This window comes from Somniosus microcephalus, chromosome 10, assembly GCF_052327205.1.
Source record: "Somniosus microcephalus isolate GS21.2 chromosome 10, FLI_Smic_1.0, whole genome shotgun sequence".
Taxonomy (NCBI): Eukaryota; Metazoa; Chordata; class Chondrichthyes; order Squaliformes; family Somniosidae; genus Somniosus; species Somniosus microcephalus.
The window spans coordinates 179,537,020-179,548,714 of NC_140996.1; positions in this window are offsets into that span (position 1 = coordinate 179,537,020).

Here is an 11,695-nt window from a genome sequence, read left to right on the forward strand (position 1 = left end):
TTCGTGCACCCCTTTTAGGATTGTACCTGTTAGATCCGTGATTCTGAGAGTATGATGTTTTTCAATAACTACACGGATGCTATAACTTAACAATCAGCAGGTGTTTACTGGAGTAGGGTAGTCTCAAGACTGGGGGTACAGAGGCATGCTCAAGGCTTATATACAGGTGTGGTCACTGCCGGTACTACAGTATACAGGAGCTGTAAAAGTAGTTCTCTCTTAAAGGTACATACACTACAATTCCTCCCCTTTTAGATTAGCAGTACCCATAATATTCAAATAACAATTAACACTTTAACATGTACATTAAACAACAATAGTCCATTTATAGATTCAGTCTTTGGGGCGGCTTCCTGATCCTTTCGGGATAGCGCCTTTCCTGAGGTTCTTGTTCTTGGTGCGGAGGCGATTCTGACCCCTTTTCGTCGGTTAATTCATCGGTTTCCACTGCTACTGGTTCTGAGGTAGATGCTACCGGTATGTCGGGTTCATCCCCAGGTACGCGAGACATGGGGTTGACTCATTCCTGTGACGCTAAGATCTGATCGATGTGGCGTCTCACAATGTTCTCCCCGACATCCACTGTGTACATTAATGGCCCCTGCCTTGTGCATATCGTTCCGGGTTGCCATTTCTCTGTTCGGTAGTCACGGGCCAAGACTGGTTGTCCTACGTTGAAGCTCCTTGTCGGCTTCTCATTGATGTGCTGGAATTGTTTATCCTCAACATTTCTTCGCACATTTGGTCTGAGCAAATCCAGACGAGATCTCAACCTTCGGTTAAAGAACATCATGGCCGGGGTCTGGTTGGTAACTGCATGTGTCGCATTTCTGTAGGCTAATAAGAAATTGTCCACTTTATGCTGTAGTGGAATTTCATCGTCACACGTGGCCTTTATCGCCTTTTTAAAGGTTTGTACGAACCTCTCAGCCAATCCATTTGTGGCTGGATGATACGGGGCGGATGTGTAATGCCTTACCCCATTCCTTCTCATAAATTTCCAAAACTCTTCGGACACAAACTGTGGTCCATTATCAGAGCAAATCTGCTCCTGTTGAGTCTGTGTGTCCCAGTTATGTTTAGGATCAATCACTGACACAGACAACAAGAATAACTTTTAACAGGTCTTTACTATTCGGAGGTCAGGGCTGAACTGCCCAGCAAATCCTTACACAACACTTATATACCGGTGTGGTCACCACCGGTATTACAGTATACAGCAGCCAAGAGAAAGTAGTACATCTCTTAAAGTAGTTCTCTTAAGGTGGAACAGGTTACATACACCACAATCCTCCCTTTTTAGCTTAACAGTTATATCCCCATTTAACATAACATAATAACATATATACAACTTCATGCAAAACAGTTCAAAGATTCAGTCTCTGAGGAGGCCTCCTGATTCGAGTTGGATAATGCCTTTCAGGGGTCTCTGATTCTCGTTGTTGGGGTGACTCATCTAGTTGGTCTCTTATGGATTGGACATCATCATCAGGTACATTCACTTCTGAGGTAGATGCTTCAGGTTCACTAACTTCTTCCACGGTTGTCTCTGCCGTAACCATGGGTTCGACCCTTGTTCTCGATTCTACCAGTTGGTCAGCATGACGCCGTATTACATTTTCACCAACATCTACCGTGTACATCAGGGGTCCTTGTCTGGCCCGAATTGTTCCAGATTGCCATTTCTCGTTTTTATAATCCCGGGCTAACACTGGTTGTCCTATTTCGAAACTCCGAGTGGTCTTGTTATTTATATGCTGGAACTGTTTGTTTTCAACTTCCCTCCGCACATTTGGTTTTAACAAGTCCAACCTGGACCGCAACCTCCTGTTATAGAACATCATGGCAGGACTTTGGTTTGTCACTGCATGGGTGGCGTTTCGATATGCTAGTAGGAATTTGTCCACCTTGTGTTGTAGTGGAATCTGATCTTCGCTCATGGCCTTTATCGCTTTTTTGAACGTTTGTACAAATCTCTCGGCCAACCCGTTTGTAGCCGGATGATATGGGGCAGAGGTATAATGTTTCACCCCATTCTTCTTCATGAATCTCTGGAATTCCTCTGACACGAACTGCGGTCCGTTGTCTGAACATATTTGTTCTGGCAATCCATTTCTTGCAAATATCGTTCTTAACACCGTGATCGTCTTTTCCGAGGTAGTGGTAGTCATCTTAATCACTTCTGGCCATTTAGAATGTGCGTTCACCGCAATTAAAAACATGGAGTCCATGAAAGGACCAGCAAAGTCAATATGTACACGTTGCCATGGGGTTGAAGGCCATTCCCATGGATGCAGCGGTGCAATCGGAGGTGCATTTTGCACTTTTTCGCACCCTGAGCAGCTTTTCGTCAGCTCCTCTATCTGTTGGTCGATACCCGGCCACCACACATAAGCCCTAGCAAGGCTTTTCATCTTGACTCCCCCCAGATGACCTTCATGCAGTTCCTTTAGAACTCTCTCTCTTAACTTAGGAGGAATAATCACCCTTGTTCCATACATCAATGTTCCTTGACAGACGGACAGCTGTTCTCGTCTTGCTGAGAATGCCGGTAACAGTGGATCACCATGTGCTGGCCATCCCTTCACTGTCACTTCGTAGGCCCTGGACAGTGTCGGGTCGTTCCTGGTTTCTCTTTCAATACTTGCATTGGTGACTGGTAAACATTCGATGATGGTCGAGTGAAATAACTCAACAGGGTCAACTGTCGGTGCCTCCTCCTCTGTAGGTAGTGGCAGGCGCGACAGCCCATCAGCATTACCATGCTGCTTTGTACCTTTGAATTCTATCTGATATTGATGTGCCCCTAGGAAAAGGGACCATCTCTGGAGTCTCTGTGCTGTCATCACCGAAACACCCTTCTTAGGGTTAAAAATGGATACCAACGGCTGGTGGTCTGTCAGAAGCGTAAACTTTTGGCCCTGCAGGTAATGATTAAACTTCTTTACTCCCCACACAAGGCTGAGAGCCTCCCTATCTATCTGAGCATAGTTGCGCTCAGCGGAGGTCAATGATCTGGATGCGAACGCAACTGGCCTCTCCTGGCCATTTGGCAACTTGTGTGAGAGTACTGCCCCAATACCATATGGAGAAGCATCACAAGCCAAACGAATAGGCAGCGTTGGGTTGAAGTGAGCCAACACTTCCTCTGAGGTGATCAATGCCTTGCTTTCGCGAAAGGCCCTCTTACAGTCCTTGCTCCACTTCCATGGTACTCCCTTCTGCAAAAGAGCGTTCAGCGGGTGCAGCACCGTGGATAAATTTGGCAGAAACTTATGTTAATAGTTAATCAACCCTAGAAATGACCTCAATTGGGATACATTATCCGGAGCGGGAGCCTTCACAACAGCTTCGATCTTGTCAGGAGACTTATGAAGCCCCTCCTGGTCAATGACATGACCACAGTACGAGATCCGCTTCTGAAAGAATTCACATTTCTGGCGATTAACTCGAAGACCATATTCTTTCAATCTGGTGAGCACCAGTTCCAAGTTTGCAAGGTGTTCCTCGTCATCATCTCCTGTAATCAGAATATCGTCCAGGTAACATTGTGTACCTGGAATTCCCTGTAATACCTGCTCCATGGCCCTCTGCCAAATTGCCGGAGCCGATGCCACTCCAAAAACCAGTCTATTATACCGGTACAAGCCTCTATGCGTGTTGATCGTGAGATACTGGCGTGACTCTTCCTCAACTTCCATCTGTAAGTACGCCTGCGCCAGGTCTATCTTGGTGAAGTGTTTCCCGCCAGACAACGAAGCGAAGATATCCTCAATCCGCGGAAGCGGATACTGCACCGTGTGAAGCACCGGATTAACAGTGATCTTGAAATCTCCACAGATGCGAACCTTCCCCGGTTCCCCCGGCTTGTTGCTCGATGAACGCTTCATGACGGGGACAATGGGCGTGGCCCACTCACTCCAGTCTACCTTAGACAGTACTCCTGAACGTTCTAGCCCTTCCAGCTCAGCTTCCACAGCAGGTCGTATTGCATAAGGTACCGGTCTGGCTTTGAAAAATTTCGGGTTTGCATGTTCTTCAACCTTGATGTTTGCCGTAATTCCTCTCAGTGTTCCCAGTCCCTGTTGGAACACCTCTTTAGCATCGTCCAATATTCTGGACAATCGTTTAGGTTTGACATCTTTTGCACCGGAATCTACCGTTAGTGCTTTTAAGGAATGCCAGTCCATATTCATTTTCCTAATCCACTCTCGTCCCAGTAGTGGTGGACCTCCCTCAGGTAGCACATATAAATCCATTCCTCGGCTTTCTTTGCCCTTGTGGACCACCTTTACCTCTATCTTCCCGATGGGGTATACTCTTTGCCCCGTGTATGTTTTCAATACAATCTCCGTATCCCGTAGGGGAATATGTGGGAATAACCTTTTGTAATCTTTCTTATTCATGACCGTCAATGCCGATCCAGTGTCCAATTCCATCTTCACTTGGACTCCTGCGATCTGAAGTGTGACCCAAATTGTTTGGAGGTCTGCTTCCTTACCAACATTGTGTACTCTTAGACTACCCAGTTCATTACTGCTGGAGTCTGAATCTGACTTCTGTTCGTTCGAACTGTTCTCTGTCACCTTGTGTACCTTTCTGTACTTTTCCTGCGGTGACTTTTTGTTGCTGGTCTTCTTTCCTGACCGGCATACTTTAGCTATGTGACCAAGCCTGCCACATTTTCTGCATTCGTGATTTTTGAACTAGCACTGGTTCTGATCGTGTGTTGTCTTTCCACAACGATAACATTTTACTGTACTCAAGACCATTTGATTGGTGCTGAGTTCCGGTGACCGTAGCTGCATTTCCGCAGTGCCTCTCGCTGCGGCTTCGTGCGATGCTGCAATAGTGACAGCTTTATCAAGCATAAGCTCATTCTCCTCAAGCAGTCGCTTTTGTGTTCCTTCTTTTAACAATCCACACACAAATTTATCTCTCAGCGCATCTGCTAGTCCTGTTCCAAACTGACAGTACTTTGCTAGCTTACGCAGTTCAATTAAAAATTCAGCGTTGCTTTCGTCCTTCAGCTGCGTTCTTCTGTAAAATTTAAATCGTTCTGCTATCATCAGCGGCGTGGGGTTTAAATGATCTTTCAGGACAGTAACAATATTCGTGAAAGTCTGATCCGCCGGTTTATTTGGTGATAGAAGGTGCTTCAATAGCCCGTATGTTTTCGCACCCATTGAGCTTAATAAGGTTAGTGCTTTCTCATCATTTGGTACCTTATTTGCTTTACAATACACTTCCATGCGTTCTACATACGTGGTCCAATCTTCGATATTGCTATCAAAGGTATTAATGCTCCCATGTTTAGGCATCCTTGCAATTTTTTTTTTTCAAAATGGCGGCTTCCCGCGCTTGTCTTCTTCCCCCGCCTACTAAAATGGCGGCTTCCTGTGCTTGGCGGTCTTTCCCGCGCTCGTCTTCTTCCCCCGCCGACTACAATGGCGGATTCCCGCGTTTGCCTTCTTCCCCCGCTGGCTGCAATGGCGATTGCCTTGCTGCTGCCGTTCTCACCTCCCCAGCGGTTCTCACTCCCCGACGCTGCTTTGCCTCACAGCCCCGCTTGCAGCCCGGTCCTGTACACTGGCTGCGTTTGAGTTCTCCGCGGCTCTCGAGCCTTAAGTTGCCCCAGTCGCTGCGCCTCTCGGCCTCGATTGCAGCCCGGCCCTTTCTACCGGCTGTGGTCGAGCTCTCCGCCCGTATTCCTCCGTTTTCCCTCCCCTACTCCACAGCCAACGCGGCCGACTTTTTGCTCGTGTCGCTGATCGGCTTACCCACCACCATGGTAGAAGGGATGATCACTGCCTGTCGCTGATGGAGGGCTTCGTGGTCAGAATTCTTTTTCTTTTTAACCCGGGTTCTCGATGCCTCCCGTGCGATGGTGCTCAGCAGGATGATGAGGGCGGATGCCTCTTCTCGACGCCCGTTCTGAGGATGAAGCTGCCTTGGATGTAAAACTGCCGCAGGGTAAGATCGGACTCGTCGCCACTGTTGAGTCTGTGTGTCCCAGTTATGTTTAGGATCAATCACTGACACAGACAACAAGAATAACTTTTAACAGGTCTTTACTATTCGGAGGTCAGGGCTGAACTGCCCAGCAAATCCTTACACAACACTTATATACCGGTGTGGTCACCACCGGTATTACAGTATACAGCAGCCAAGAGAAAGTAGTACATCTCTTAAAGTAGTTCTCTTAAGGTGGAACAGGTTACATACACCACAGCTCTGGCAAGCCGTTCCTGGCAAATATGGTCCGTAGGACTGCAATCGTTTTCTCTGTAGTGATTGAGGACATTTTTATCACCTCAGGCCATTTCGAATGAGCATCCACTGCTATTAAGAACATTGAGTCCATGAATGGACCAGCAAAATCAATATGCACCCGTTGCCATGGAGAGGAGGGCCACTCCCATGGGTGTAGAGGGGCATGTGGTGGTGCATTTTGGACCTTCTGGCATCCTGAGCAGCTCTTGGTTAGGTCCTCGATTTTTTGATCGAGTCCTGGCCACCACACATAGGCCCTAGCAAGGCTTTTCATTTTCACTCCTCCCAGATGACCTTCATGAAGCTCATTTAGCACTCTCTCCCTTAACTTGGGTGGAATCACCACTCTGGATCCACACATCACTGTCCCCTGGCATACTGACAGCTGTTCTCTTCTGGCTGAGAATGCTGGCAACAGTGAGTCACCATGTGTTGGCCATCCCCTCACTGTCAAATCATATACCCGAGACAGCGTCGGATCATTGCGGGTCTCCTTCTCTATATCCGTGTTCGTTACTGGCAATCGTTCAATTATTGACGAATAAAATATCTCGATAGGGTCCACTGCTGGTGCTTCCTCCACAGTAGGCAGTGGCAGGCGTGATAGCCCATCAGCGTTTCCATGCTGTTTCGTGCCTTTATATTCTATTTCATATTGATTCGCCCCTAGAAACAGGGACCATCTTTGTAACCGTTGTGCAGTCATCACTGGAACGCCCTTCTTAGGATTAAAGATGGAGACAAGTGGTTGGTGGTCAGTCAGCAAGGTGAACTTCTGCCCATGCAGATAGTGGTTGAATTTTTTTACTCCCCATACTAGGCTGAGGGCCTCCCTGTCAATCTGGGTGTAGTTGCGCCTGGCTGAGGTTTGTGACCGAGACGCAAAGGCTACTGGCCTCTCCAACCCGTCTGGGAATTTGTGCGACAGCACCGCTCCAATACCATAGGGTGATGCATCACATGCCAAACGAATTGGTAGTGCTGGGTTGAAATGGGCCAACACCTCTTTTGATGTGATCAATTCTTTACACTTCTGGAAAGCTCATCTACGTTCGTCATTCCACTTCCATGGTACCCCTGTTTGCAGTAGGGTGTTCAGTGGGTGTAATCCCGTAGACAAATTTGGTAAGAACTTATGGTAGTAGTTTACCAGCCCGAGGAACGACCTCAGTTGTGACACATTTTCCGGTGCTGGAGCCTTGACTACTGCCTCAATCTTTTCAGGGGACTTATGTAACCCCTCTTCATCGATAACGTGGCCACAATACGAGATCTGCTTCTGGAAAAACTCGCACTTGTGGCGATTAGCTCGTAGCCCATATTCCTTTAATCTGGTGAGCACCTTCTCCAGGTTGGCGAGGTGATCACTGTCATTTTCACCCGTGACCAGGATGTCATCCAAATAACACTGGGTCCCTGGAATCCCTTGCAGGACTTGATCCATCGTCCTTTGCCAAATAGCCGGAGCCGATGCTACCCCGAACACCAGCCGGTTGTATTGGTAGAGACCTTTATGAGTGTTGATCGTGAGGTATTGTTTCGAGGCTTCTTCTACCTCCATTTGCAAGTACGCCTGGGCCAGATCAATTTTGGTGAAGCGTTTACCTCCAGATAGCGAGGCGAAAATATCCTCAATTCGTGGATGCGGATATTGTACCGTGTGAAGGACTGGGTTCACTGTCATCTTAAAATCCCCACAGATGCGGACCTTCTTTGGTTCCCCAGGCGTATTACTCAACGATCTCTTCATTACAGGAATGATGGGTGTAGCCCACTCGCTCCAGTCTACTTTGGACAGTACTTCTGAACGTTCCAAACCTTCCAGGTCTGCTTCGACGGCTGGTCTGATCGCATAAGGCACTGGTCTGGCCTTAAGAAACTTTGGGCTTGCATTTTCCTCTATTTTAATCGTTGCTGTTATGCCTTTTAGTGTTCCGAGTCCCTCCTGGAACACTTCTTTTGCATCAGTTAGCATTTTTGACAGTCGTCCAGGTGTGACGTCATCATCCTTTTTGGCCTCAACCTTCAGTGCCTGTATGGAATGCCAATCTAATTGTATCTTCCGGATCCATTCACGTCCTAGCAGTGGTGGTCCTCCATCTGGCAATACATATAAGTCCATTTTAGGTATTTCCTGGCCTTTGCATATCACTTTCACCCTTATTTTTCCTTTGGGGTAGACTTTTTGCCCCGTGTACGTCTTCAAGACAATCTCTGTAGCTTTCAAGGGTATATGTGAAAATAGCCGCTTGTAGTCCCTTTGGTTTATGACTGTTAGGGCTGATCCTGTGTCCAATTCCATTTTCACTTGGACTCCGTCTATCTTGAGTGTAACCCAGATGGTCTGGTGATCTTCCATTTTGGTTACCTTATGTAGTTTCAGACAACCCAGCTCCTTGCTTCCGGAGTCTGTATCACTTTTCTGTTCGTCTGAACTACTGTCCGTCACCTTATGTACCTTTTTGTACTTCTCCTGTGGAGATTTCTTGCTGTTGGTTTTCTTCCCAGACCTGCAGACTCTTGCTATGTGTCCTGCTTTCCCACACTGTCTGCACACTTGGTCCTTGAACCAACAATCCTTCTGGTCGTGTGTTGTTCTGCCGCAGCGATAACACTTCCCTGTTCCATAGGACATTTCATTGGTGCTATATTCTTGCGGTCTCCGTTGTATCTCTGCAGCGCCCCTTGCGGCTGCTTCGTGTGATACTGCCATACTGAAAGCCTTGTCCAGCGTAAGATCCTTTTCTGATAGAAGCCGTTTCTGGGTTCCTTCACTTTGAAGCCCACACACAAACTTGTCCCTTAACGTATCTGCTAGTCCCACTCCAAACTGGCAGTGTTTCGATAGCTTGCACAGTTCCGTTAAGTACTCAGCATTGCTTTCGGCTTTATGTTGGTTCCTTTTATGGAACTTAAATCTTTCTGCTATCTGCAGCGGTGTGGGGTTTAAGTGGTCCTGTAGGATGTCTACTATGCTTTCGAAATTCTTATTCACGGGCTTCTCTGGGGTTATTAGGCTTCGCAGTAACCCATAAGTTTTTGCACCCATGGAATTTAACAAAACCAGTGCTTTCCTAGCATCTGGCACTTCATTCGCCCTGCAGTACACCTCAATACGTTCCACATATGTTGCCCAATCTTTGACTTCATTGTCGAACGTAGAGATACTGCCACTCTTCGGCATCCCTGGGTGTGACTTAACTGTCAAAAATGGCGTCTCCCGCGCTCTCCCTTCTTCTCCGCGGCTCAATGGCGTCTCCCGCGCTCTCCCTTCTTCTCCCCGCGGACACTGTTCAGCCCTTGAGCCCTGGCTGTGCTCTGCGCGTTTTTTTTTCTGTGCGCCTTTCCCGTTTCCGCCGCTCGGTCCTGAACCCGGCTGCTGCTTTACCCTCTCTCTCTCTGTTTTGTTTTTCCTCGACGCCGCTCGGTTTTCAACCCCCGGCTGTGCCCTGTGTGCTTCACCCTCTATCTTACCCCGTCGACGCTGCTCGGCTTTTTCTCTGCTGTCGGTCGGCTCCAGCCGCCGCTGTCCGGGAAGGGTCTGCGCTGTACCTGTTGTCAGTCTGTTGCTGATCGTCGTGGCTGGGGAACCAAGCCCGGCTCTCCACAGCCTCCCCTGCGATGTTCACTCTCTGCCGGACGACTGGGCGGTTGCTCGTGGTCGACGCCCGTGCTTCTGGCCTCGACTTTCTTCCACCGCCCTCCCGGAGCAAATCCTCGAAGGGAAATGCAGAGTTGTAGGTAGATTCGAATCGACACTCGTCGCCACTGTTAGATCCGTGATTCTGAGAGTATGATGTTTTTCAATAACTACACGGATGCTATAACTTAACAATCAACAGGTGTTTACTGGAGTAGGGTAGTCTCCAGACTGGGGGTACAGAGGCATGCTCAAGGCTTATATACAGGTGTGGTCACTGCCGGTACTACAGTATACAGGAGCTGTAAAAGTAGTTCTCTCTTAAAGGTACATACACTACAGTACCATTTAATTCATATATCCTCTCCTCATTCTTTCCACCAAAATGTATCACTTCACACTTTTCTGCATTAAATTTCATCTGCCACGTGTCCGCTTATTTCACCAGCCTGTCTTATGTCTTCCTGAAGTCTATCACTCTCCTCCTCACTGTTCACTATACTTCCAAATTTTGTGTCATCTGCAAATTTTGAAATTCTGCCCTGTACACCCACATTCAAGTCATTAATATATATCAAGAAATAATAATTCAACTTTATTGTCATTGTACAATGCACAAGTACATGAACAACGAAATGTGATCTTGCAAGCTCCCATGAGTCCAGTACAAATAACATTAAATGTAAATAGCACCGTCCTGGGAGAAGCAAAGCCGCTGCGTCTGTGCGCGCCGCCATTCCATTTCCACCATTCCTCCTGTCTGACAATCTTCAGCCCAACGCCCGGGCCTGCTCACCAGCCGCCCCTCCTGGGGCTCCTTCCGTGACCTTCTGCACCTGGTCTTCCCTGATGGTCACCCCTCCAGGGTACTAACCAGGCCTGGCCCTAGCTTAGCTTCCAAGCCTTGCTGGTGACCCTGTCCCTAGTCCCAGGAACAGGGTCCTAGAGCAGTGGTCCTAGAACCAACACCACTGTATACCTTCCTCCAGTCCAAAAAAACAACTGTTCACCACTACTCACTGTTTCCTGTCACAGCCAATTTCGTATCCATGCTGCCACTGTCCCTTTTATTCTCCTGCCTAAGAAGTTTTCCATGGGCTTCAACTTTTCTGGCAAGCCTATCAAACGCACTTTGTCAAATGCCTTTTGGAAATCCATGTGCACCACGTCAACCGCATTACCCTCATCAACGCTCTCTGCTATGAAATGTGGAAGGCAAGGAACAAATGTTAAGCTGTAGAATAATGAATGGGTGGGGGGACAAAATTCACAGTCCCAGTGGTCGGTTTTGAGGATTTTGAAGGTAGAGAGGGAGGTAGCAAGGTGGAGGGTTAAGGAGAGATCACCCAGTGAAGGGGTACATGCTGGACCACAGGACTGGAGAGGTTGCAAAGGCAGGGCGAGGTGAATGTGGAGGATTCGGATGGAGTTTATTTATTCGGGGACTCTGGACAGCAGGTCTGAACACCACGCATGCGTTAAATCTCCTCGAGCCGCTCCAGCCCACGTGACTCGGTTTAAAAGCGAGAAACGTTGGCGGGCGCGAGGGCGCAGCGACTGACGCAGCAAGACCAGTCCAAGGAGGAGGGGGTAGTATTTAGTAAAGGTAGGAGTTTGTACAGACCCGCAGCTCTATAATCACACCTGTTTGTGGCAGATTTCAGGTCTCTACTTTATTGAAATATAGTAGCTGAAGTAGGTGGTTACATCTTCGGCTGTACCGTGGGGTGTCATGTGTATAGCAGGAGAGGCGCCCCCTCCCTCTCCAGGCCAGTTTAGCAG